The 26,044-nt window shown below is 48.8% G+C and overlaps 1 long non-coding RNA gene across 2 annotated transcripts in view; it reads left to right on the forward strand.

The window, feature by feature from the left end:
* The window catches only part of LOC311587305, a 77,636-nt gene that overhangs the window by 20,845 nt on the left and 30,747 nt on the right, over positions 1-26,044 (forward strand). The window contains exon 2 of one of the 2 annotated variants that reach the window (XR_014775816.1): positions 3,903-4,026. This is a non-coding gene — a long non-coding RNA (uncharacterized lncRNA). The remainder of the gene's footprint in view (positions 1-3,902; positions 4,027-26,044) is intronic. The other variant, XR_014775817.1, reaches the window with a different exon arrangement.

The raw sequence follows: 26,044 nt of genomic DNA on the forward strand, positions 1-26,044 counted from the left end.
CTCCTTCACCAGGCCCTTAAAGGGGAAGGATCCATCTATACCAGGCATGGGGTGCATTAGCCGGGTCCTCCCCATTAAATGCTAACTGCTAGATGTGTCTTAGACAAATTTGATTTACTGAAGATCCTTTTCAAAGGTCCTGAGGTGATCAGCTGTCACATCCCTTCCTCTCGGTAGGGATGGGAAGAGGGGGTACTTTCCTGGTTTGTCCCCAGTTTCTGGCCTGCAGGATGAGGGAGTGTGTGGGTTGACAGAAACGGCCCAGGGTGGGGTTTGATGGGAAAATCCCCACCGTTGTTTAAAAGAGACATATTTTCTGAAAGGGTAACAAGGCAGAAAACCAATCGCCTTCTACAGTCAAGATAACCACATTGCCTCCTGCCCTGGAATGGGAGGAAAAACACTATCCCCCAAATTCAAAATACAGTTTTCTAGAGGGAAAGTTTGTTTATGCACAGGGATGTTTCCAGAAACTTAATGGCAGTGCATAGCCAGTCTGTTCAGAAGAACAGTCAGGTCTGCTGCCAAGACAGAATGCTGCTTTGTAGCAACAGTTGGACTCAGTGGGGGCGTGCGCCACAGCGGTCAGCTTCAACCCCCAGCTGGGTGCGAACCAGAGAGAGTGGAAGGTTAAGGGCAGAAGTAACTGGAACTCAAGATGGTTCTTTCAGCGGTTTCCCTAATACATGGAAGGTGGTGAGTAGCCAGCATGCACGGTGTAGGCTCCAGGTTTAGAGAGCCACGTCATTTAACTAAGGCCCCAGACTTCTGACTCCCCATTGCAGGATTCACCATATTAGCTTGTCCCCTGAGATGGTAAACAAAGTGAAAAACTCTTAGTGCGTTGCTGGGGTCCCCGTAATACTTGATAAGTTGTATGTGTGCTGGGTTTGGAGGGTGTTGCTCTAGCAGGCCCCCAGTGTGCGGACCTGTTTGCTTTGAGAAGTTTTTAGCATGTGCGAGCCACAGGGCCAAGGGAAAACTGAGAGTCAGTTTGTAGCCTGGACCTGAGTACAGAGGCTTAAAACTGTAAGCCCAGGAGGCTGAGGCGGACCCCCAAGTTTAAGGCAAGCTTGTTTCAGAATAAAAATGAGAGGAGGTGTGTGGCACCACCCTAGATGCTTGCCCCGTATGCAAGAGGAACTCAAGTTAGGCTAAGTTACCCACAAAGCAAAAACAATACCTCAAACATTTAGTGTCTCTTAACAATGGGCGTGGTGGATAGATATACTTGCAATCCCAGACTTGGGGAGCAGAGGCAGAAGAATTTCTGCAAGTTCGAGGCTGACCTAGTCCATATGGTGAGTTCTAAGATAGCCAGGACAATCCAACTATGCGGTGACACCTTCCCCCACCCCCATAATAAAATAAAGTAAAATGAAAAATTAAAGTCAGAGATGCAGTTCAGGCGGTAGAGGGATTGTTCGCCTAGCATGTGAAGATGGAGCCCTGGGTTTGAGCCCCGGCTCTTCTCTACTCTAGGTGAATAGGTACGGGCTTGCAATCCCAGCCCCGGAGGGAAATCCAGAAGGATCAGGAGTTCAAGACCACCCTGGGCTACATAAGACCTTGTCTCAAAAAAAAAAAAAAAAAAAAAAAAAAGTAACAATGACTCTGGACTAGAATGAACAAGAAAGCAGGAAAAAAGGAGAGGGAAAGAAAGGAAGGAGGGAAGGAGGTGGGGGAGGGAGATCCAGAGCATTGACGGCATGTGTGTTTACAGAGGAAGAGAGCAAAGAGCCCATGCGAAGGACAGACACAGAGACGAAAAGAGAAAGAGGTGACACGGAGAAGCCAAGGCCATCATGAAACTTGAAATGTGAAGTCCCTGGCCTGTTGATCCATCTCCACCCCTACCCCTGCCCCACCCCACCCCACCCCCAGAACATAGGATCTCTATCAGCTTCTGCAGGCCCCAAGTCCCTCTGCTAGTCTGGCGCCCTTGGGGACACTGTGGGGATATCACAAATTAGACATCAGGCCCGGGAGGCGGATTACATCAGGGCGGGCTGGACTGTGGAGAAGATCAAAGACCACACTGGCAGGGCTCCCAGTGGGGCCCCCAGGCCTGAATTCCTGGCTGAACCTCCCCCCCCCCCAGGAAACATTCTGATGTACAGATAGAAGCCTTGCAGGTCCATGTGGGCTGCCTCCTCCTCTCTCCCTCTGTGGCTGCTGGTCGCCCCCCCCCCCCCGTCCCCCCCCACCCCCCCTGCTCTTCCCTGGCCATTCCACATGGGTGAAGGGTTAGTTAGAGCCAAAGAAGGTAGGCATGGTGCCACATGCCTGTGACCCCAGCACTTCAGAGGCTGAGGCAAAAGGACGTTGAATTCCATTAGCCTGGGCTACATCTTAAGATCTTGTTACAAAGGAAACAACAAAACACAAAATGAATACAATGAAAAAGAAAAACAAAACAAAACCAAAACAAAAAACTAAAGTAGGCCTGCCATAGCAACACACACCTGTCACCCCAACACTCAGGAGGTAGAGAGAAGGAAATCAGAAGTTCAAGGCCATATTCAGCTTCATAACAAGTTTCCAGGCCGGGCGTGGTGGCGCATGCCTTTAATCCCAGCACTCGGGAGGCAGAGGCAGGAGGATCGCTGTGAGTTTGAGGCCAGCCTGGACTACAAAGTGAGTCCAGGACAGTCAAGGCTACACAGAGAAACCCTGTCTTGAAAAACAAAACAAAACAAGTTTCCAGGCCAGCTCGGGCCACCTGAGACCCTGTCTCAAAACAAAAAAAAAAACAAAAACAAAAACAAAAAAACCCCACACAAACAAAAACCTTAAGAAATACCAGGCCATGTCCTCCTCTTAGGCCTCAGTTTCCTGTGTACCAGAGGAACATTCTACCAATGGCAGGGAGCTCCTGCTTGCACAGTTGGTAACGTTCCCTGGGATAAATAAATAGATTTATTTGTTTCTCAAGACTTAGTCTCCTGGGTGTAAAACAGAGAGCGTGTAAACACCTCTCCACCGAATTGCTGCTGGCCTTTAATGTGTTCACAGATGCAGAGCGCTGAGCCCAGATCCTGGCATGCCGTTGAGCCCTCGGCACATGGCGCACCACTGTGTTTGCAAGACACAAGCCAGATTGCCATGGCAGACAGGGGCTAATATATGGCATCTCGCTCTGGCCAAGAATTGGAACATTGTGATTAGAAGCTGAAAGAGAGGGGACAAAAAGAACCTGTCCTCGAGTGCACAGTGACAGACCACAGACGCTCCTGGCAGCCAGAGGGGCTGAGGAAGGACAGAGCAGATCATATTAATAACAATAAATTATATATACACGCTGTGATTCATGCGTCTCGTTACGCTATCTTACAGTACCGCGGGAAGGGCGTAGCAATCTTATTGTTTGTCTTGGGTATGTTAACCGTCCTGCGGTGGTTCTTTGAGATGATACCATTTTTTTCGTGCTCTTGGCTGTGATTTCTTCACTGTCCCAACTGGGAAAACTGAGTCTTGGAGAAAGCTAGTGGTTCACCCAAGGGAAAAAGGTTGGATCCGAGATTCACATCTGGGAGCTGGGGAGATGGTTCAGTGGGTAAAGGCACGTGTGGCCAAGCCTGATGACCTGAGTTCGATTCCCCAGGACCCATATGGTGGACGGAGGGAACAGACTCCCAGAAGCTGTGTTTTGACCTCCTCACATGCCATGAACCCCACCCCTCCATAACTAAATAACTAAATGCTTAAAACAAACAAACAAAGGAAGGAACAAAAAGCTTCCAAGCTGTGTTTTCTAGAAAGTCTAGCTTCTTAGTCTTGTATGGGAGACAGCTTTTCTATTCTGCCAGTCTGTAACTCCCCATGGGCTGGGGCTGGGAGTGGAGGGGGACTTGGGTTTCTCTCTCCATGTTGGATGATTCCCTCTTTTGTCTCCTTGTCAGGTTGGGGTAAAAGAACCAAGGATCCCTCCTATGTCTGGACCTGAAGATGAAGGCCTATAATTCCAGCTACTCCAGCTACAAGGCAGGAAGATTGCGGGATGGAAGACCTGCTCAGTCAGTGTAGGTGAGCCCTATCCCCTAGCACCCAATACAGGCAAGCAAAACAAAGCCCCCAACCACCCTTGCCTCTATTCCTACACCCACTCAGAGTTCCAGGACTATTAAGAACCTCTAGCCCCGGGCCGGGCAGTGGTGGCGCACGTCTTTAATCTCAGAGCTCAGGAGGCAGAGGCAGGTGGATCCCTGTGAGTTCGAGGCCAGCCTGGTGTAGAAAGTGAGTCCAGGACAGCCAGGTACACACAGAGAAAACCTGTCTCAGGGAGGAAAAAAAAAAAAAAAAAAAAAAAAGAAAGAAAGAAAAGAAAAGAAAAGAGAACCCCCCTCCACCACCATAGATGTCCTTTTCACTTTGGCCAAGGTGGTGTGGCCATGACCCTCATTTGGACTTGGACTTCCTCTCCCCTTTTGTTGTGTTTCTCTTTGTCTCTGACGCCAGCAGCCATCTAGTTGGTATTGTTCGTCGGCCTTCTCCATTCCCTCCCTCCTCTCTTTACTCTGAAACCTAAAGCCCGCTCAAGACCCACTTGGTTCAGAGTCTAGGTTCATGTACCTTTGGAGGGAGTTCTGCTGGTCAGAGAAGTGACTGCAGGCAGCAAGCAAGAGACTGGCTGGGCTTCTGGGTGGTGGTGGTGGTGGGGGTGGGGGTGGCAGAACAAATGAATCCATCCCATGGTTTGCTTTGTCTTCTGTCTCAATTCCCCACTCCCGCCCCAATAAAACAGTATTGTAACTTTATCTAGGAGGAGTGCAGCCCGTGTAGAGTGGATGAGGTGTAATTAATAACAGAGATTAATGCTGCCCCCTCCTGACCTTTGACCCTCATATAAATGTCTTAAGTTTTATGACAGCGCAGCATAAAATTAGTGTGTGCGGGCGTGCACGCATGTGTGAGTGTGCTAGCATTAGGGCTGAACCAATACCCTTGTCTGGTGAGTATTCTCGCAGTGCTGGCTGGAGCTGGTTTGTATTTCTGAGGAGCCTGGCCTCTCGCTGAACCCAGGGGCTGCCCTAGAGTCATCTGAGATCTGAGAGTGAGGATTCTGCCTCAGTCTCCAAGGACCCCGGGTCTGTGGACATGGATGCCTTTTTAGATGAGGGTTATGTGCACATCTTAGCATTCCAGAGGCCAAAGCAGGGAGGCTGGGAGCTACAGGCCAGCTTGGACTACACAGGGAGACCTTATCTACAAAGAAAGCACCTGGATAGGGCTGTGCACACTAATAACCCCAGCACTCAGGAGGCAGAGCAGGTGGATCTCTGTTAGTCTGAGGCTAGCGTAGTTTCTATAGCCAGGGATTCAGAGAGAGAGACCCTGTCTCAAAATGGTAGTGCATGCCTTTAATCCCAGCACTCAGGAGGCAGAGGCAGGTGGATCACTATGAGTTTGAGACCAGCCTAATCTGCAAAGCGAGTTCAGGACAGCTAAGACTACACAGAGAAACCCTGTCTCAAAAAAGCAACCAACCAACCAACCAAAAAAGCAGTTGCCTTGTAGGCCAACACACACACACACACACACACACACACACACACACACACACACACTCTTCTTTGAGTTCATTGTGATACTTCTAAACCCTACGGGATGCTGGAGAAAGTCACCAATAGCTATGTATGTCCCTAGCAGTGAGCTTTTCATTGGTTTGACACTCTAATCCTTTGGGTCTCAGATTTTCATAGTTATCAAAACAAAAACAAAGAAACAAACTGCTCCCAGAAGCCACAGTAAGGCGCTTACTCCAGCTTACCCAGATGTGGTGGCGCAGGCCCATACATAATCCTGCACTAAGGCTAAGGTAGGAAGATTGGGAGTTTGAGGCTAGCCTGGGCTACAGAGCAAGCCCCTGTCTCAAAGAAGAAAAGAAAGGAAGAAGCAAAGAGAAGTAATCAGCATGGTAAGTGGGGGTTGGGGTGCCGTGGGTGGGGGAGGCTGGACCACTGGGGAGACAATAAACGGAGTCGCCACAGACTGCGGTCTCCCTGGAGTTGAACGAGAACCGAGTAAATGGAGCCGCTGTCTTTCGGAGTTGAAGGATGCTGTAACTGGTTCTGTTTATCTTAATGGATCCCCACTATGTTCGTTTAAAGTAATATTATCTTGCTTTAAAGGTCACCGAGCTGGCCGGAGCTATTGGATTCCCATGATTCATTCCGTGGGGATGTTCAGCTTTTTTTTTTTTTTTTTTTTTTTTGTGGCGTCCTCAACACCGACATCTGGGTTAATGGAAGCCACACCAGCCACGAAGTCAGTAGCTTTGAATCCTCCGGGCCTCAGGAGGCCTGGGCAGGGTGGACCAGCCGATTCCTTTTGATCAACAGCGACAGTGAACCAGAGGTCAGGCATGGGGCCTGTGCTTTCGCTCCTACCAAACAGCAGCAAATGGGCCCTGTCCTGTCCCCTCCCACCATGGCCCCGGGAATTGAGTTTCCTAAGTTTGCCTTTCTCTGGGTAGACGGTCCCAGGACCTCAGGGCAACAGAGGGACTTTCTTTTGGAAGATCCCAGCCCTAAATCACCGGGGGAGACGCCTTTGCCCAACCCCGAGCCTCCCCCCTTCCATCTTTGGCTCCTGCAGACATGGACAAACCAATTCCTTCTTCCCTGGGGGAATTCCTGCTCGCCGATGTCAGGTGACAGGCAAATTTGGAAGGAGATCTCTTTCTCCAGGGGGAGTCACTGGGTTGGTGAGTTCTTTTATGGGCATGCCTGAACTCTGGAGGGCCCCCAAACTGACAGCCACCTCTGCCTGCTAAATTGATCATATATTTTCCTGCCATTATGTCACCCTTTGACAAATGCGTTTGCTGGTCATATTTTTATGGTACTTCTTCTTCCAAGGGGGGAGGGGGTGGTCCACCGATGATGGTGGGGGCTGGTGCGATTTATCTGGAAAGGAGAAGGCTTGCTTATCGCTGGCATCAGAGGTGGGATTTCCCGATCGCCACCGCCACAACTGTCTCTCTTTAGTTTTGGGCTGAAAGACAGCATTGGTTTGTCTGATTAAAGAGTTTGCGAAGTTCTGAGGGTTTTGAGTCTCATAAAGTTGACAGTGGCCAGGACACACACAGGGGCTCAGGTGCCTTTTTATTTGACGTCTTCCTGGGTACTTCACATCTCAGTAGGTGGGTCCTGGAATTTGTGGCCAGGACCAGAAGGCCTTTCTTGATTGGCGGAAGGTGTTTCCCACTAGGGGCTTGAGGTTTGGCCTTGTACTGAGTTGAATAAGCTCTCAAATCGTGCTCAAAAACAGTTGAATAAATATTCATTAGAGGACAAAGTAAAGAAGGCAGGAAAGGAAGAATGTGAATTCTTCCAGATCTTTCTGTGTATGGCATATATATGTATATATATATATCCTACCAATGGCCATGTGTGGTGATGCACGCCTGTAATCCCAGAACTGCAGAGGCAGGCAGATCTCTGTGAGTTCGAGGCCAGCCTGGTCTACAAAGTGAGTCCAGGACAACCAAGGCTACATAAAGAAATCCTGTCTGGGGAAGAAAAAGAATGTGTCATGGTCTCATTGATGGCTCCCTGTAACTGGATGGGTGCGTATTTTCCATAGCATACGAGTGCACGTGGACACACACACACACACACACACACACACACACACACACACACACACACACTCCTCTTCACCTGGCTTTGCTCCCAACAATGATTCTGTTAAGCAAGAACAGAATCCAAATTTCCCTAAGAAAAGTGTTTCTTTAACTTTATTTATTTATATTGTTGCTGTAATTTTGAGGCAGGATAGGTAGCCCAGGTTGGCCTGACGCTCACAGTTATACTGTCTCATCCAGGCTCATCTGGAAAGACTATAGGCCACTTGATGACTAAGGGCTGCAGCCATTTTAACTGGCCTCTGGCTTCATCTGAAGGTCTGTCTGGGCTCACCCAGGGCAATCAGGCTTCTCACAGAGCAAACCAGAGCTCCAGGAGCCAATGTCCCCTGCTGCAACCCATCTAGGAAGCCACTTCTGCCTCAATCTCTGTCGAAGTTGAGACTCACGTGCAGTCAAGGAAGGAGACCCCAGACGCACACAGATATGGAGGAGGGTTTTCCGATTGCCAGAGGCGGATGTATGAAAGCCTGTTTTAGTGATGAAAGAAAAAACATAGGGCTAGAAAGACTCCACGAAGCCAGGTGGTGGCGCATGCCTTTGATCCTAGAACTGGGGGAGGCAGAGTCAAGCGTATCTCCGTGAGTTTGAGGCCAGCCTGTTTACAGAGTGAGTTCCAAGATAGCTAGGGCTCAACAGAGAAACCCTGTTTCCAAAAACAAAAACAATAAACAAACAAACAACCCCCCCCAAAAAAAACCCAAAAGCAAACAAACAAAAACAACCAAACTGAAAAAACAGGGCATGGAGCGTTAACATCCTTCCTCCGCCCCGGTGTCTAGTATACATTTACTGTTAACATAGTGTTTGCTGAGCAAATGCAAGACCTTTATGTACTGGAGGTGACGTGAGAGCAGACCTGCTCCCTTGTGCAGGCAGTAGACACAGAAGCCTACAGCTTAACTGTGGGAAGGCCATCTTCCCTGCTGCCTACAATTAAGCACCCTCTGGAGGTTTACAACATTAAAAAAAAAAAGTTCCAGATCCTGTCAGAATCCTGTGTGTGGAAAAAGATGTTCTTTCTGGTCCCACTGGCTCTGTCCCTACCCCCAGTTGCCTCAGACACAAAAGGGACAGGGGAAGGAAAGGTGAAAGCCATTGTGAATGCAGCAGCAAGTTCTGCAGGACCCTCAAAATACAATTAAAACCCGGTCAGGCTCCGGAAAATTGCATTACTGTCCCTCAATCAAGCCAGCGAGCACATGTGGTGCGGGGCGTCTCCCTGGAGGACACTTCTTCCGAGGGCTGTCATCAATGGCCAGCGACCGACCTCCCATCCCCCACTGCGGCAGAGCCTTATGAAGAGGGCCTGTACCTCAGAGATAGGATTCCTGGTGGAGGAGGGAAACCCAAGGCCCATCTGCATTGCTGCGGTGTGTGTTCTGTATGGTATATGTGCGCTCATATGCAGTGGTCATAGGAGCCACAGGACACGTGTGGAGCCAGCGGTCGCCCTCCAGCATCAGCCCACTCCTTCCACACTGCTTGAGAGTCTCGTGTCTGCCGCTGCACGCACTAGGCTGGCTTGCCAGAGAGATGCTCTAGGATTATGGATGCAGGCCACTGAATCCTACTTTTGGTGCCACCTTTAGGTGGACTCTGGATGGCTAAATCCAAGTCCTCACTCGTGCTGTGGCAAGTGACTTACTACTGAGGTAGCCGGCTCCCCACCCTTGGTGTGTTTTCAACTCGTAATGTGTGTGGATGTTGAAGAAGAGGATGGACTGAGCCATTAAGACATCCAGTGAACAGAAGTGGTTCACTCATCCAGTCAACAGAAGTTTCATTTCAGGCCTGTTTCTTCAAGCCCAGCACCTTAATTAGGCACTGCAGGGACACTGGGTAATTCTTTCTTTTTTCTTTTTCTTTTTTTGAGACAGGGTTTCTCTGTGTAGCCTGGACTCACTTTGTAGACCAGGCTGGACTTGAACTCACAGCAACCCGCCTGCCTCTGCCTCCTGAGTGTTGGTGTTAAAGGCGTGCGCCACCAGCGCCCAGCGACACTGGGTAATTCTTATAGATCATTTCAGTTGTTAGAAGTTGGGGTCTGAGTAGTTTGTAGAAGCTCAAAATGCAGCTATGTTGTAACACATGGGATGGTCCCTAAGTGGTCATCAGATTTTCACTGCTGTGGCAGAATATCGTAAGACAAATTAAAGGTCTGGGGATATGGCCCAGTAATAGCCTAAGTCTCCTATGGTGAGATGGGAGGCAGAGACAGGGGAGTCACCAAAGCTAGCCTGGCGTATGAAGTGCCTAACAAAAGATCCTGCCACTAACCAGGTGTGTGTGTGGGGGGGGGAGGGGTGAAGACTGACCCTAGGTTGTCCTCTGACTTCCACATGTGCACTGAGGCATGTGTGTGCCCACACTTTCGCACATGCTCACACACACACATGTTCACAGGTGCACACACAATGACAAGGAAATAGCAATAACAGTCCAAATGGGGGCTGATACACCCTTCTGATCACAGAACTTGAGAGGCCACTGACGCAGGAGGACAGCAGTGAGTTTGAGGCCAAGCTGCAAACTTGTTCCTCGGCCAGGATGACCTTGAACTCCTGCTCTTCCTGCCACTGTCTTCTGATGCTCAGGTGCTTAGGTAGATCAGACATGTACCAACATGTTCAGCTTTTCCTCACAAAGCTCTGCCCGCCTCTTCCTCCTGAGTGCTGGGATTAAAGGTGTGTTCCACCACACCTGCCTGGTGTTTTCTGAGATAAGTTCTTGTTATGCAGAAGTCTCTAGAATGCCAGAGTGCCAGAAGTGGTATATACCACCACACCCATTTATGTGGTGCTAAGGATCAAATTCAGGGCCCTGTGTGTGCTAGGCAAGTACTCTGCCACATCCTAGGAATCTCTTTAAGTGGTGGGATCTGGACAGCAGTCCCTGGAAGGATGCCTTGTCTCTCATCCAGCTTTGACCTGCTGAACTTGTTGCTGATGAGGATGTATGTGCATGCGTGCCTGTGCGTGTGTATCCAGAGTGGTGAGGGCTGTGTGTTTGGACTCATGTGGTCATCTGTTTATGTCTGTGTGCCTCAGCGTGGCTCTGCTCACAAGAGTTTGACAGTCATCTCCTTCTCTCACTCGCCAAAGGAACACATGCGTCCAGCTGAGGACCTGACTTCATCAGCAGAGGAGATTAAGGAATGCCTAGGGTTGACCTTTCTTTGCTGGCTTCCTCTCTTCCTTGTCCCCATTCCAGTTCCTCTGACTGTCCTCCGTGCTCTGACCTCAGCCGTAAAAGCAGAGGTCCATAAACTTCTTGGTGCAAGGAAGCTTTAATCTTTGAAGTTTAGTTTAGGGAAACTTTGCTTTGGGGACATGAGTCTTCAGGAAGCACGAAAAACCCTGCTTCGAGCACAATGGGTTGGCTTAGTGGGTAAACATGACTGTCATCAAGCCCGGCTGTCTGAATTCAATCCCCCAGGACCCACATAGTGAAAGATGAGAGGCAGAACCCCCAAACAGTTGTTTCTCTGACCTCCACACACATGCTGAGGCACAGGCACACTCACAATCATACACACAAATACCTTAAAATCTGGCCCCAGAGGATTCCACAGACGAACGGGGTGGTAGAGGTGGAGTGATCTTACTCATGGTGACTCTCAGCCTCAGTGTTGGGGACGAGTCCCACCAGTCTTTGTTGTAGGGACTGTCCTGTGGTGCAGCAGATGCTGTGGTGCCTGTGCACTGCATCCAGTGGACATGCCTTGAATATGACAACCCAAAGTGTCCCTAGACATTCTTGTTTCAAATCCCCCAAGGCATACCACCGACCATGGATGGAAGCCTTTAATGAGGGTGGATGTGGAGACAGGGGGATGAGAAGTTCAAGGTCGGAGCTGGAGAGATGGCTCAGAGGTTCAGAGCTCTGTTGGCTCTTCTAAAGGTCCTGAGTTCAATTCCCTGCAACCACATGGTGGCTCAGAGCCATCTATAATAAGATCTGGTACCCTCTTATGGTGTGCAGGTGCACATGCAGGCAGAACACTGTATACATAATAAATCTTAAAAAAAAAAAAGGTCAAGGTCATTCTTTGTTTTTTTGATTTTGTTTTGTTTTTTTGGTTTTTCGAGACAGGGTCTCTATGTGTAGCCTTGGCTGTCCTGGACTCACTTTGTAGACCAGCTGGCCTTGAACTCGCAGCAATCCACCAGCCTCTGCCTCCTGAGTACTAGGATTAAAGGCCTCATTCTTTGTTTCGTAGGGAACTCCAGCCTGGCATGGGCTACTTTAGACTCTAGCCTGGGTTACTTGAGACTCTGTTTCAAAACAAAAAGCAACTGACCTGGTTGCGGCGGCGCACACCTTTAATCCCAGCACTTGGGAGGCAGAGGCAGGTGGATTCCTGTGAGTTTGAGGCCAGCCTGGTCTACAAAGTGAGTCCAGGACAGCCAGGGATACACACAGAGAAACCCTGTCTCAAAAAAGCAAACAAACAAACTAGAGAGTGAGAGAGAGGGGGGTGGGGGGGGGGGAAGAAAGGGACACACTAGTTTCAGTTCAGAACCAACCTGGGCTACAGAATGAGACCCTGTCCCTCTTGCCTACCTCTTGACCACTTCCTTTCCTTTCTTTCTGAGGTTCCAGGTACTTCACAACTTAAAGCTATCTCACCCTGAGAACACGCCCAGACTGCACTCGGGTGATGATCTGAGGGCTCTGCAAAGAAGTCACTATAAAATATAGTGAACACAGCGGGTGTGGTGGCACACACCTTTAATACCAGCACTTGGGAGGTAGAGGCAGGCAGATTTCTGAGTTCAAGGCCAGCCTGGTCTACAAAGTGAGTCCAGGACAGCCAGGGCTGTTACACAGAGAAACCCTGTCTCAAAAAACAAAACAAAACAAAACAAAAAAAACAAACAAAAAAAAGCAAACACTGAATTTCCAGGTACTCTGTTAACACTTAGAACACTGTGATGGACAAAAAGACCTCCAGACGTGTAGAAGTGTACCCATGGGACAGCAAGCCCATAGCAACATAGAAACACGCACACCTCAACACACACACACACACACACACACACACACACACACACACACACACACACACTGAAATGATGAGATTGAAGGAACCTATCCAGATCTCCCTCTTGTCACATTACCTTGTATCACAAGTGCCCAAAATGGCCAGGAATCTGGCGCCACAAACTGCAGTCAACTCTTGCTTTTCATAAGATCCCCTGGGAAATGAACCCACTGAGTCCTAGATGGTTTGGATAAGGTCTTTGTCTTTGTGTGTGCCTCTTTACAGTGGCTGCAGTCACTTCCCGGAGGGAACTTGACCTTGCGAGGGGGGTTTTCCCAGAGAGGCAAGCAAAATTGTGAGTGCGCACAGGATGGTGGCCCGAGGACTCAACAGATGAGTTAGACTGTTCATGACCAGGACAGGGGGTGATGGGGGGGAGGGGGGAAGGCCCCCAGGAGACAAAATAAAAAACAGTAATCTTCCAGCCCCTTTCTCCAAGGTCTAATTACAGATGTCTTGACATTCTTCCTGCATTGAATTTCCTTAAAAGACTTGCCAAGAAGAAACATTTGGGAACTGTGTTTTGAGTTCAGTCCCGTCTGGGAGTCACCCTTCCTCGCCTTGTCGTTGGATGACAAAACACTTAATTACAACAGGCGCAGTGCGTACGCATTGCCACACTGAATCCTCGCCCCACATCACATACCCGGGACCGACAGTGGCCTTTTGTACAAACCAATGTCTCTGATCTCACATTAATTACTACACAAATATACTCATTGTGGGCACCAAGCTTATAGCATGGAGTCCTCTTGACACATGTTCACAATAAAAACACATTTTTCCGTTCTCTTCCCCTGACCCTAAGTGCGGGGGTTGGGGGAGAGGCAGAGACAAATGAACATTTTTTCAAGACACATTCCCTGTTTGTTCGTTCCCGCCTTTTATTAAAGAGCCCCTTAAACCCAGTGTTCCTGGCTTCTAACGACTTTCCTTACTTTTGCTTTTATGCCCTGGGAGAGACAGATTAGATTAGATTAAAGACCAGGAGGCACCTCATGAAATCTATCCTGTCTAGAGACCATTTGGCTGATAGGACCAAAGGGGTGGGGGCCGGGGAGTGGGGGAGAGGAAGGTGGAGGGTGGTCTGTGTGTCTGTTTCTCTGTGGCTTACTGGTGGTCTCTTACCAAACACCTTGTTCTGGTTGTATTTACCCCCTCCCCCTGTCCCCTGTCCCTACTTCAGAAGTCTATATATAGCCTTTTGAGGCCAGGAAGACTGTTCAGTGGGTCAAGGTGCTTGCCCCTAAGCCTGATGACCTGAGTTCGATCCCTGGGTTCCAGTGGAGAGGGAGACCTGATTTCTATAACATGATCTCAGATTTCTATATGCTGTGTGCCACGGCATGCGCGAGCAATATCCCCTATTACAATAGACAAACAAATTAATTAATTAATAAGAACAGGTTTATAGCCTTTGATTATGGTCTGATTTTATGGTCAAGTGACATGTTTTAGAGGGGCCCAAGTCTTCTTTTTTAGCCTCTCAACAGTTGCTCCAAGTTTCACGCCCCCCCCCCAAAAGGTGAACTATAGATGGAAAAAAAAGCCATTTCTTTCTGTGCACCCCCAGTCCTTCAGAGGTCCCCTAGGATGGTCTGATGATGTCACGGCGGTAACCAAGGCAACACACTGTGACATCACATCTCAAAGAGTACCCCTGACCTTGGCCCGGAATTCAAAGGAAAATCAGCCCATAAACTTCTAAAGCTAGCAGGAGATAAATATCCTTAGTCATAAAAGAACAAACGACTTTGGGGTGAGGGGCCTGCAAGGGGGGGGGGAGCATACTGTAAAAGTCAGTGCCAGATTTTCCAGGAAGTGCCAGCAGCCATTAAAACAGAAAGGGCAAGAACAACAGGGCCAGAGGGCTTGCCCATGATCCTAGGTGAGGGCACTCCTCTCTCTCTGTCTCTCTCTCTCTCTGTATCTCTCTCTGTCTCTCTGTCTCTGTCTCTGTCTCTGTCTCTGTCTCTCTCTCTCTCTCTCTCTCTCTCCCTCCCTCCACCTCCATCTCTCTCTAGAAACCAAAATCTTTAAGATGTGAGGAGAGGGGTGAATCCATGCTGAGCATAGTAAAACTTAGCAGTTCTCCTTGGAGTGAGCAGGGGATCAATGGGAGGAGAGAGGGAGAGACCCCCCCACACCCACCCCATCCCCACCCCCATGGTGTTCACAGAAAGGGAGAAGTGTTCCATGCCAGGCTGGGCCCAGGAACAGAGGGATGGTGACGCACACACACATAAATTCTGGAGCCCCACTAAGGAAAGGGTGTGCCGGTGTTGGCTTCTTGGGCTTTTTTTTTTCTTTTTTCCCTTTTTCTACTCCCACCCCCCACACCTCCCTTTCTCTCCCTCCCTTCCTCCTCCACCCCCCCCCCCAGTCTCTTTATTGACAGTGTTTTACTCTACAGGCCAGGCTGGCTTCCCATTCGTGGGGATCCCACTGCCTCTGCTGAGGTTTAAGGTGAGGTTTAAGGTGAGCCATGTTAAACAGGGCAGGCTGTTGTTTGTTTTAGGGTCTCATTGATGCTGTCTGGCCTTGAGTTTTTGGCAAGCCTTCTGCTTCAGCCTCCCAAGTGTTGGGATTTGTATGACAAAAGGGGACCCTGGCCACTGACACCGAAAGGCCTTTCTGTAGTGATAATGAAGTTTTTCTATAAATCTAAAATGACTGTGGAGGCTTAGGTGGGAAAATGTCAGGTTCAGGGGTGGCCTGGAATGCTTGGCGAAAATCTGTTTTTTGGTTGTTTTTTGTTTGTTTGTTTGTTTGTTTGTTTTGTTTTTAGGACATGGGTACCAAGTGTCTGGCATGTACAAGGCTCTGTACGTGTTCAAGTCCTAGTATGGGGGTAGGAGTCAGGTAGGGTGAGATTTCATTAAGAAGATTGCTTAATCTCAGGAGTTCTAGGCCAGCCTGGGCATTATCGATCATGTCTCCTTAAAACCTTCTTTATGCTGGGGTGGTGGTGGCGGCGGCGGCGGTGGCGGCGGCGGCGGCAGCGGCGGCGGCGGCGGCGGCGGCGGCGGCGGCGGCGGCGGCGGCGGCGGCGCACGCCTTTAATCCCAGCACTCGGGAGGCAGAGGCAGATTGGATCTCTGTGAGTTCGAGGCCAGCCTCGTCTACAAAGTAAGTCCAGGAGGGCAGGGAAAGAAAAGAGAAGAGAGAGAGAGAGACAGAGACAGAGAGAGAGAGGGAGACAGAGACAGAGAGAGACAGAGAGAGACAGAGAGAGACAGAGAGAGAGAGAGAGAGACAGAGAGAGAGAGACAGAGGCAGACAGAGAGACAGAGAAAGAGAGAGAGAGAGAGAGAGAGAGCGGGAGCAATTACTATTACTATGCCCTCTATTGGTGAAGACCATGAGATGCATTTATGTGGAGGTGACAGTAAACAGAGGCAAGAGAGACTTTGGGGCAACTTAGAAAAGAGAAACCACAGTTAGGAACAGTGGTACATATCTGTAGTTCCAGCATTTGAGATGAGGGCAAAAGGATTAGGAGTTCAAGGTCATCCTTGGTTACTTAGAGGCCTGACCTGGATTGCAGGAAACAGAGGAAGGAGGGGGGAAAAAAAAGAAAGAGAGGAGAGCGGAGGAAGTGTATATGAGGGCCTCTGGGGCTCCCCTAAGGCCTTGGCATGGACTGTGTTTTAGGGCCTTCCAAGAATCACCTGGCCTCATGCTGCGAGTGTTGGCCACACAGCATGAGGAGTTGGGCTGCAGCATTGCAACACTGTTCCTGTTGTGAGGAGGACCTGCACGTGACCGCTTCTGTGTTTTGTTTTCTTGACTTTCAAAACAGGGACGCCTGACAGATCACACCAGCAAACAGAACTCTTGTTCCGGAAGCTTAGATCAATTCTTAGAGACTGGCTGGGACCTGGTCCTGAGGTACAAAACGAGTGTTGGTGATGAATTAGTGATGTCTGCCACAGATGTTGGAAAGAATGGACACGCATTGGCCATTCCGGGTTCCATTCCTGAATGGCTTGTGAGGCTGGATGTGTGGTTGTGTAGTTCACGTATGTAGACGTGAAACACAGTACCCTGTGCGTGTCCCTGACATTTGAGGGAGATGGATGAACAACGCGCTTGCAGTGTGCTCAGGGCTCTGATGACAGGTGTGGCCTTGATGGAGTACTGAGCAGGGGGAACTGACCCACAAGGGAGACACAGGCAAAGCTGACTTCAGAAGAAAGTGGCGTCTAAGCCAGCTTCAAAAGGATGGGTAGATACTATCTTGGGGGAGGGGGGGTGCTCAGACAAGATGGGAATGGAATTTGGCTGGCTTTGGATTGGATAGATTGCCTTGTTGTGAAATCTGATAAGTGCGAGGAGGATAATAGGGAGCCACTGAGGAATTTTATGCAAGGGAGAGTCATTATCAACAAAAACAGTCATTTTGAGAGCCAGGTGTGGTGGTGCACACTTGCGGTTCCAGCACCCGAGAAGTGAAGGGAAAATTGGAATTTCAAGGCTAGCTTTGACTACAAAGCAAGTGTGAAGCTAGCCTGAGCTCCCAAGAAGCTATCTCAAAACAAAGCTAGGGCTAGGGCTGTATCTCTGTAGGTAGAGACAGGTATGTGGGTTCGATTCTCAGAACTGTATAAATTACATAGCTGTAATTCCGGGAACTGGGAGGTCAAAGCAGGAGGGTCAAAAACACGAGCTACATAGTGAATACTACTTAAAAAAAAAAAAAAAGGTAAACAGGAGAAAGACCCATTTAACAGATGGAAGGCAGATGGGAAATGGATTGAACAGCACACAGAAAGTCAGCAACAAAACTAAGATTTGAACCCGGAGCTCCAGGATTCCTAGTGCTGTTTCCTTCTTACCTCATCCTCAGACAGCGTACCCTACTTTGAACTGCATTATTCCATGTCAGAGGAAAATAACGTAGCAGTACTGGGTAGAACATGCATGTTTTGGGACATGCACATTGAGAATGCGACCTTACTTGGAAATAAACAGGGACTTGGTATAGACAAGAGAGGTGGAGAGGAAATCCCAGTGCATTTGTTTGGGCTCAAATTCAATGACCAGTCCCCTTATAAGAAGAAGAGGGGCCAGGCTTGGTGGTGCACGCCTTTAAGCCTAGTACTTGGGGAGGTAGAGGCAGGTGGATCACTGTGAGTCCGAGGCCAGCCTGGTCTACAAAGTGAGTCTAGGACAGCCAAGGCTATACAGAGAAACCCTGTCTTGGAAAACCGAAGAAGAAGGAGGAGGAGGAAGAGGAAGAGGAGGAGGAGGAGGAGGAGGAGGAGAAGAAGAAGAAGAAGAAGAAGAAGAAGAAGAAGAAGAAGAAGAAGAAGAAGGATGGCCCAACAGGTAAAGGAGCTTGTCACCAAGCCTGAGGATGATTTTCATCGTCGCCTTGGCATACAACATGGTTTCCTGAGATAGTGCATCAGTTCTCAGGGCTGTCCAGCCAAAAGACAAGCTTTTGCTCTCCTTGGTGACCTTTGAGGGTGACTAGACTGCTCCAAGAATTCAACTGAGCAGCAGAGCCTGGCCCTGGTGGACCAGGGACATGGTGGCAACAAAGGCAGCAGTGCAAGAATGTTATAACAACCTCAAGAACAAATATGTCTCCTTCTACTTCCAGCCATTTTGAAGGAGCCACCATGGTCCTCCAATTGCAAGAGTTCAGGCCTGGAGAGATGGCTCAGTGGTTAAGAGCACTGCCCAACCACATGGTGGCTCACAACAATCTATAATGTAATCTGATACCCTCTTCTGCAGATAAAACACTCATATGTAATAGATAAAATAAATAAATCTTTAAAAAAATAAAAAATAAATAAAAACAAGAGTTCAGTACTTACTTCTCTCTGTTCCCATCCTTGGGGTCCATTTTCCATTGACTTGTTTTATTCTTGTTTTCTTTTTTCCTTCTTTTCGTGTTTTTTGTTTGTTTGTTGTTGTTGTTTGTTTTTTGTTTTTGTTTTTTTCAAGACAGGGTTTCTCTGTGTATCCTTGGCTGGCCTCGAACTTACAGCAATCCACCTGCCTCTGCCTCCTAGTGTGTTTTTATTTTTTATTTTATTTTATTTTATTTTTTAAAGATATATAGCCCAAGTTGGTCTTGAACTCACGGTTATGCTCCTACCTTCACTTCAGAAGTGATCCTCCTGCCTCAACTTTTCAAGTGCTGGGATTACAGGCAGGCCCCACCCCTGGGTTTGAGGGTGTTGATGTGGGGGGGATGTTCCAATCCTGGGCTTTGTGCATGTGAGGCATAATGGTTGGGTTTTTGCTTTTAGTTTTAGTTTCAGGGTTTTGTTGTTGTTGTTGTTGTTTTGTTTTTTGTTTGTGTGTGGGTTTTTGTTGTTGTTATTGTTGTTGTTGTTTTGAGACAAGTTTTCTCTGTGCAGTCCTGGCTGTCCTGGAACTCACTTTATCAACCAGTCTGGCCTCAAACTCACAGACATTCCATTCCCGTGTCTCTACTTTCTGAGTGCTGGGATTAAAGACGTGCTCCATCACTGCCAAGCTACATGGCTGGTTTGAAGACAGAATCCGTGCCTTGCTGTGGAGGGAGGCATCTGATGAGGGACCATGGATCCAGATTATTAACGCAAGCCTCTGAACTCAGTCATCAGAAGACAAGGACCCAATTAAAAAGCAGGCAGAAGATTTTCTTCAATGGACACAAGCATTCACAGCAGTAAGTACTCAGTTCCAGTGGTCATTAGAACAATAAAACCACACGGTTCATCCCAGCCCTCCGGAGGCCGCGTTGGGCAGATCTCCAGATTAGCCAACGGCTACATAGTGAGACTGTCTCAAAGAAGAAGGGGGCTGGGGGGGAGGGAAATTGCTATGGGAACGTGCATCTGTCATCCCAGCACTTAAGAAGCAAAGACAGGAAGTTGGGGCGTTCTAGACCAGCCTGGCCTACAGAGCTGGTGAGACCTAGTCTCCGAAAACAATGGACAAAGCTGCATACCCAGTGCAGTAACTAAGGTGCAAATGACAGACAGCTCAAGTGTTGACAAGGTCCAGGGGCAGCTGAGACATTCCAGGTGTTGGCGGGACTGTAGACTGCATATATTCCTTAAAACAACTTGTAGAAAGAAATACATCGATAAACAATAAGTTATTAAAGTCCAGCATGGGGATGGTCCACGCCTGCCGATCCAGCATTCCAGAGGTGGCATTATTAGCTTATGGTCATGCCCAACCTTGCCTGTATACCAGGTTCCAGGTCAGCTTGGGCTCCGTAAGACCTTGTCTCAAAATACAACAAAAATGGGGCGGGGGGGGGGGGGAATAGGGTGGGGCAGGCAAGATGGCTCAGTGAATACAGGTACCATGACTTCAGTTTGGTCTACCCATACCCATAGTGTGGAAGGAGAGAACCGACTCCCTCAAGTTGCCCTCTTGACCTCTACATGAGCCAAGTGACACGCACATACTCATCCATATATTCTTAAGAGTGTGAGGCACGCGTGGTAGCGCAAGACTTTATTTTTTTGGATTTTTCGAGACAGGGTCTCTCTGTGTCAGCCTTGGCTGTCGTGGACTCCTGCCTCTGCCTCCCGAGTGATCCTCTGCCTCCCGAGTACTTGGTGCAAGATTTTATTTATTTTTATTTTTATTTTTTTGGTCTTTTGAGACAGGGTTTCTCTGTGTATCCTTGGCTGTCCTGGACTCACTTTGTAGACCAGGCTGGCCTCGAACTCACAGCAATCCGCCTGCCTCTGCCTCCCGAGTGCTGGGATTACAGGCGTTCACCACCACGCCCGGCTTTGGTGCAAGATTTTAATCACAGCACTCTGGAGACAGAAGCAGGTGGATCGCTGTGAGTTTGAGGCTGGCACGGTCTACAAAGCCAGTCCAAGACAGCCAGGACTACACAGAGAAATCCTGTCTTGGGGGAAAAAAAAAAGAATGTGAGTGTGCCCATACACAATAAATTAATATAAAAAAGGCAACTATCGCTGTGAGTTCGAGGCCAGCCTGGTCTACAAAGCGAGTCCAGGACAGCCAAGGCTACACAGAGAGACCCTGACTTGAAAAACCAAACCAAACCAAACAAAAAAACAAAAACAAAAAGGGCAACTGTTCTGTCCTTTCTCAAAGCTTGACTCAAGCACATTGCTGGAGGCTGTGGGATTGGCTTCCTTCCCACCAGCTCAGGCCTTTACACTCTTTTGCAGGCCAAGAGAAGCTCTCCTTTTCCAGGCAGGGAAAAGCTATGTTAGATTCCAAGAGTAGCATTAATCGAAGGGATCCCAGGATGTGATGCTGAGTGGCCCAAAGCAGCTCAGTGGTGATGTCCCACCCCAAGTCCTCTCTGGAGTCTGGAGTTGTCACAGGAAAGTATGAAACCCTAAGGAGGATGGAGAAGGGGACCTTCCAGGACTCGTAGGAGGAGGAGGGGCTTTTAGAGTGATGTGCGGTGGCCAGGATTAAAAAAGGCCCCCCGTTCCTCAGGTGGGGGAAACTGAGGCCTGAAGGTGAAGGTGGAGAGGACCATGCAAGCCTGGGCTGTGCTTAAAATGTCTCCTTGGGTCATCCTGCCTTGCCCCCCTCACCCCCCCCCCATCCCTCTTGGTCTCACTTTGGCAGTAGAGAAAACAAGGACCTAAAGGGGCAGGGGAGCACTGATGCCTATCACAATACCACAGGAGGCGACTGTTTAAAAGTGCTCTGAAGCCAGGCATGGTGGCGGACCACTGTGAATTGGCTAGCCTGGTCTACAAAGGGAGTCCAAGACAGCCAAGGCTACAGAGAAACCCTGTCTCAAACAACAACAACAACAACAACAACAACAACAACAACAACAACAACAGTGCTTCTGTCCCAGAGACACTGCAGTTTACTGAATACTTCAGTTTGGCCCCTGTGAAAATGGAGTGCGAATCCTTCGCTTTCAAGTTGAGTGGCGAATAAAGGAACCATCATGGCGCCAGCCCCCTAGGGGTGTTTCCTCGGTGCCCATTTGGCAGCAGAACGGGCTTCGAGGCTGCTTGAGCGCTTGGGATGTGTCTGGACTTGCAGGTGCTATCTCCAAGAAGCCGGTGATTCCAAGGAGAAAGTTCCTCAAGATGCCTTTACACAACTAGTAACTTTATCTCTAGAACAATACGGCTTTCCTCCAGGGCCCAGGGCGGGACGCAGGAATCTTTGGCTTGTGAGCCTCACACGCCCCTTTTCTTTAATCTCTTCTGCTGTGTGTCTGGGAGATAGGCCAGAGCGATGCTAACGTCCCCAGGATCTTGGTGGGGAATGATCAGCTGCTGGCTTCAAAACACTCCAGCCAGTTTGAGAGGCGCAGGAGGGATCAGAAGAAATCTCTGGCGCTAGAAGTAGCCGCCGCCTGAGAGATAGGGAGAGCCATCTAGGTGTTCAACAAAAGAGCAATGGGTGTCTGCTGCTCAGCTGCCTCAGTGGCCTGAAAGACAGAAAGAGGGCTTCCAGCCTGGGGGCGGGGTGGTGGCAGCAAGGGATTGGTTTTTTTTTTTTTTTCTCTCTGAAAAAGAGAAAGAGAGAGAGAGAGAGAGAGAGAGAGAGAGAGAGAGAGAGAGGGAGGGAGAGAGGCAGAGACAGAGGTTAAGTGAACCAGGAAAGTGAAAGAGAATTCATCAAAGAAAATCAGGAAGGAAGAAGGAAGCCGGTGCTTAGCAGAGTTCCAACAGTATTCTCCCCCAGGCCCCAGGAGGTGGGACTAAAGCTCCCATTTGGCTGATAAGGACACAGAACTTCTCCTAGTTTAAAGCCCTGGAGCCATAGGCTGTAAAGATAAGAAATCAAAGCTGGACTTTTCCATCCCATTCCCTCTGTCCACACTCATTTAAGTGATTTAATTTATTTGGTTGGTTGGTTAGTTACCTAGGCTGTTTGGGTTTTCTTTTTTCCCCCTTCTTCCCCAATAGATACAGTCTTGCTATGTAGCCCAAGCTGGCCTGTAAGTCTCTGTATCGCCTGGTGGGTGTGGGGTTACAGGTGTGCACCAACAACTGGCTCATTTGGATCTGCTGTCTGCTGTGTGGTTCTCCCTGGGGCTCCTGACCTCTCTGGACTCGCCTTGTTTACTTCCATAGCTAGCCTTGCCGTTTCTGTTTTCCCTCTTGGAATGCACCTCCCCACCCCAAGCTTCCCCCCTCCCCTCCCCGTTAGACACGTTCCCCTCAGTCTGGCTGTCTTCCAGACTCAAACATCCAAGAAAGCTCGTCTCTTCAGAGGATGAGAGAGAGAGGCCAGGTGGGTCGCTGTGTGTTCGAGGCCAGCCCAGTCTATAGAGTGAGGCACACACCCCACACACCGCCTTCTTAAAAAACAAAACCAAAATCAAACCAGCAGATATTACATGGCTGCCTTGTCCATGAATGGGTAGGGATGGAGAAGACTAAAGCACACACAAAGCAGGGGGGGAAAATAAAAGAGAGAAGGGGAGAGAAAGAGAGGGAGAGAGAGAGAGAGGGAGGGAGGGAGGGAGAGAGGGGAGACGGGGGGGGGGGGGAAGGGAGAGAGAGAAAGAGAAAGAGAGAGAGAGAGAGAGAGAGAGAGAGAGAGAGAGAGCTCACCCGAGCACAGAGCGAGCATGCCTGGAAACTGGGGAGCCTCCATCATCCCATCTCCCCCATCCTGTGTCAGCTGCTTGGAGTCCAGGCCAAGGTGAAGGGCATGATGCTCTGCAGACTCCTGCTGTGCAACAAGCATGTATTTTGTGTGCCTGGTGTTTACTTTTTTTTTTCTCCTTTGAAGGCTGCTTGGGAAAAGAAACAACTCTGGACGCAACAAACACACTGTCTTCTCTTCTCTGGCCAAGAGAAATTTTAATCACCCTGTGGAGTAATGGGCTCAGAATAGCATAATAGAAACAGTGCTTAAAATACTTTCTTGGGTGGATAAGCACAACACGGAGGCTACCTCATCCTTTGTACCGGTTCCTGCAGCCAGAAGGAAAGAGAGGTGTTCCTGCCTGGCTGAGGAGCACACATGACTAGGGTGCATGCATTTCAAAGACGGCCCCCCACCCCCTTTTCGGGAGCATCCATCCTGAGGTGCTCCAGCTGGGCGCTTTCTCATTTTGAACCTGTCACAAACAGAAGAGAAGCAGATCTGTTGTAACTAACTTCCGAGTCTTTGGACAGTGAGTCTTTCAATCTTTAACACCCCCCCCCCACCACCACTGCTAACATGGTGGGCAAGTCCAGCACACTGAGCCACACCCTCAGTCTTCAAGTAATTAATTAATTCTTGAGGTGGGGCCTCACTATGTAGCTCTGTAGACCAGGCAGTCCTGAAACTCACTATGTAGACCAGGCTGGCCTGGAACTCAGAGATCTGTCTGTTTCTGCCTCCGCTGGGATTTCTGGTGTGAGCCACCACTCTCCCTTTACTTTTATTTTTAATTGTCCAGTCTGGCTTTGAACTTGTGATCCTCCGGTTTTATCCTCTCATGTAGCTGGGAGTATAGGTCTGTGTCACCAGGCCTCCCTCGCCTCTCCAGGGTCTCTTTCTGTAGCTTAGGCTGGGCTCAAATGCATGCCCTTCCAACCTTTGCTTGTCTCCCAAGTGCTAAGGTTAGAGGCATGTGCTACCATGCCTGACCTTCCCATAGCTTTACTTGTAGAACCCTGAAGGCAGAAAGAGATGAGAGGGTTTGCTGGGACGGGAATGGCTTATGAATATGTGCGCTCATAAAATGAACGTGTGTCTACTTTAGCTAAGGGCAAACCTAGAAAGAAAATGCCAAAAATCAGGGTTATGACATTCAAGATGCAGGGGCCAGCAAGATGGCTCAGAGGGAAAAGGCACTTGCTCCCAAGCTTGGTGATTTGAGTTTTATTCCCCTAGACCTCCACATGGATGCTATGGCATGCCCCTCCCCGCTCCAAAATAAGTAAGCGCAATAATTTTAAGAAAATTCAAATGTAAGAGCTGAAGTCCTGTCTCAGTTGGTAGGGGGCTTGTGTGGCGTTTACAGAGCCCTGGGTTTGATTCCCCCAGAAACTAGCTATTTTTGCATAGACCTTTAATACCAGCACTGGGGAGGTAGAGGGAGGCAGATCTCTGTGAGTTCAAGGCCGGCTTGGTCTACATAGTAAGTTCCAAGGCCCAGAGCTAAGGAGTGAAACCCTGTCTCAGAAACAACAACAGAAACCCAAACCAGTCAAACAGCAGCAAAAATAAATAGAAGAAAAAAGGAAATAAGAAGGCAAAGCTGCGTTATCTTGGATAAATTACTTACTCTCTCTGAGATTTAGCTTTTCTGTCTATCATGTGGAACGGGAGACAGTTCCTTCAAGTGATGTGGCTCTCCTTCCCGTGCTCAGAACATGGCTTAGGAATCAGAATTTTCAAGAAGCACCACAGAAAGGAAGGAAGCAGGCATAGAACTGCCTTTTCTCTCTGGGAGAGTCTGTCCTGACCACTATGATGGGCTTGTCTCTCATTTTCTCTGTGTTGCTGTTTTTTGTTGTTGTTTTGTTTTGATTTGCTTTTGTTTTTCAAGACAAGGTTTCACTGTGCAGCCTTGGCTGTCCTAGACTCTGCTTTGTAGACCAGGCTGACCTCGAACTCACAGTGATCCACCTGCCTCTGCCTACTGAGTGCTGGGATTATAGGCGTGAGCCACCACACTCGTCTCTCTGTTTCTTTCTTTCCTTTTTTGTTTTTGTTTTGTTACAGGGTCTCTCTGTGTAGCCTTGGCTATACTGGACTTGCTTTGTAGACTAGATTGGCCTTGAACTCACAGCGATCTGTCTGCCTCTGTCTCCTGAGTGCTGGGATTAAAGTCTTGCGCCATCACTGCTCGGCTCTCTGTGTTTCTTATAATGGCCATTCCAATAGGCCCACTTATCTGTACTCTTCGTTTAGGGCCAGTGAAATTCAAGAGTGTTCAAGTAGCTTGGCCAGGGTCACATAGCCCTGGCCACAGCTCTACCAGGGCAGATGGTATCGTACAGTCCCACTAATAATGCTCAGCATGTAGGCAGTACATGCTTAATACAGTTGAAGAACACCTGTCCACACACTTACAAGGGAGGCCAAGGAAGGATGATTTCCTGAGCCTATAAGTTTGAGTTCAGCCTAGGCAAACACAGTGAGTCTGTGTCAAAACCAAACAACTAGGCTGAGGAGGGTTAAGTGAGTGAAGGCATTTGTTCTGGATTATGTCCGTTAATTATGTCTGCTGAACTTTCCCAGCACCCACTGCTTTTTTTTTTTTTTAAATAACAGATGGAGGTATAGAAAAACCAGAGAAATAAAAAAGATAAAGTGATTTCTCTGAAAACAAGAGTCAAGGCTGGGAAAATCCAATCCCAATCTGCTTCCTTTTTTTTTTTTTTTAAACAAAAACCAACAAATTCCAGGGTCTTCTTAGCTTGCCA

The sequence above is a fragment of the Acomys minous genome (assembly GCF_964271855.1).
Source record: "Acomys minous genome assembly, chromosome: 16".
Classification (NCBI taxonomy): domain Eukaryota; kingdom Metazoa; phylum Chordata; class Mammalia; order Rodentia; family Muridae; genus Acomys; species Acomys minous.